Consider the following 2,500-nt stretch of genomic DNA (forward strand, 5'->3'; position numbering starts at 1 on the left):
CGCTAGGCAACTCAAGAAATTCCTCTTTCGATAGTAAAAAGGCTCGTGCGGTTAAAAAAAGTGTTCGTTTAATAAAGTGTTCTTTCGCCCAACAAAATAACCCTAACGGTTAAAAAAACTCTTAAAAAGTTCCTCGCTCGGTTTAGAAAATACTCAGCCTTGTTCAATTAAAAAGAAAACGCTTGTGCGGTTAAATTTACAATTGTTCTGTTAAAAAAAAAAACCTGTAACCCTAACCCTAACCCTAACCCTAACCCTAACCCTAACCCTAACCCTAGCCCTAACCCTAACGGTTAAAAAAAACGCTTGTGCGGTTAAAAAAAAAACACTTGTTCAGTTAAAGAAACGGTGGTACGGTTAAAAAAACCCTTGTTCGGTTAAAAAAGCACTTGTTCGCTTAAAAAAATAGTTGCTCGGTTAAAAAACCGTCTTACGGTTAAAAAAAACTCTTGTTCGGTTAAAGAAACCGTGGTACGGTTAAAAAAACCCGTTTTCGGTAAAAAAAAAAAAAAAAAAAAAAAGCACTTGTTTGTTTAAAAACACTTGTTCTGTTAAAAAAAAAACACTTGCTCACTGGAAAAAACACTTGTTCTGTTAAAAAAAAAACACTTGCTCACTGGAAAAAACACTTGTTCGGTTTAAGAAACGCTTGTTCGGTAAAAAAAAACTCTTGTCCGGTTAACCCTAACCCTAACGGTTAACAAATACCCCGCCGATTAATGAGTTACGCGGCTGCTTAGGAAGTCCTCGGTCGGTTATGAAAACACCCAACCGCTTAACCCTTTCATGCACCAATTATTTTTCTGTAACTAACATAACTCATAAAAAAACATCTACAAAATGACAGTGGAACTATGAAATGTTAAATTAGACTTTTTCTACAGCCTTTTTCAACTCTCATTTATAAAACAATATTGTTTTCAATCGGTTAGAATGCACCATTTGAATTGGGGAAGCTTAGCTTGATTTATTGTTATACAACAACCCAGCACATGAAATGGTTAAAGAAATACCCACCTGCCTAAGTATCCTTAAAAAAAAGTATCCTTAAAAAAAAATAAAACCCTCTGTCTCTTGAACATAAATGCAAAAATCATTTAAAAAAGCAAATTCATTTTCAAAAACGTTTAAAAAGTGTAAACCACTTATTAAAAGAAGACTTTACAAAATACTTCACTGCTATTTAAAAAATACTACACATCTATTTCAGAAATTCCATACCACACTACAAAATGAATTTCAAAAACATTTGTTTGTTTTCAAGACAGAAGTTTTCATTACAGAAGACGCTGAATCCATTTTAAAAAGATGCACAGTGAAAAATGCCTACTTTTTATTTTTTTCAAAGGCTCGGTCACTTTCAAAAACTGCAGTCCCTTTTAGAAAAAAAAGAAGTCTTTAATTAAGAAGCAAAAGGTCTCTTTAAAAAATGTGACTTAACCAACAATTTTAAGTCACATTTAAAGAAACACATTAAGTCGCTTTAAAATATATAATAAGTCACATTCAAGAAGCTTCATATCACTTTAAAAGGGCTTAAGCCACTTTAAAAGTCTCTTAAATGTCTAGCTCACTCACTCACTCACTCACTCACTCACTGCATGATCAAAGTCTTTTAAAAAGACTATTCATGTTTGAAAAGTGCTATTTCACTTTTGCTATTTCCAAATAAATAAAAAGTTTACATCACTCTCAAAAAATGCAAAGCTGCTTAAGAAGAAAAAGCTAGGTCACTTTTAAAAAAGATAACTTCATTTGTAAAAAGAACATCAAGGCGGTTAAGAGTTCTCTGCTCACCAAAACCAAAACAAAAGGCTAAGTCGCTTTAGAATGTAAAACCAACTGCAAACCATTTTAAAAGGGTTTAAAGCCAGTTTGAAAGTCTCACCAGAGATGTCCAGCTCACTGGAACAAAGTCTTTTAAAAAGATTATTCGCATCAGAAAACAGCTAGCTCACTTTCAAAAGTGTTGCTTTAGAAAGAAGCTAGTTCGCTTTTAGAAACAAAAACTTCATTTCTAAGATGAAAATCGATTAAGAGTTGTCTGCAAAACAAAACCAAAAGCTTATTTGATTTAAAGAAACAAAAAACGTTTAAATGGATTCAAATTGACATTGTGAAGTAGAGCAACTTTAGAAATACAACAAATCATATTTTTAAAATTTTGCCACTTTAAACGCAACCCTAACCCTAACCCTAACCCTAACGCTATATCATATTTAAAAAAGAGCCTAAGTCACTTTAAAAAGGTCACATCATTTAGACAACACGAAGCTGTTAGTCCAAACGACTTGCAGCATCACCATCACCATCATTGTCAGCAGCAGCAGCAGCAGCAGCAGCAGCAGCAGCAGCAGCAGCAGCAGCAGCAGACGGAGAAAAAAATGCAAATTCAAAAGGTCTTCCAAGGAAACAGTCTTCGAAATCAATCAGAAAATAACATCATCATTGCAAAACAAAACAAAAAACAAAAGGAGCTGTTTGCATTTAAAAAGCTCTC

This window comes from Hydra viridissima, unplaced genomic scaffold, assembly GCF_058129835.1.
Source record: "Hydra viridissima isolate aposymbiotic clone 2 unplaced genomic scaffold, HvirCarnegie_v1 scaffold_14, whole genome shotgun sequence".
Taxonomy (NCBI): domain Eukaryota; kingdom Metazoa; phylum Cnidaria; class Hydrozoa; order Anthoathecata; family Hydridae; genus Hydra; species Hydra viridissima.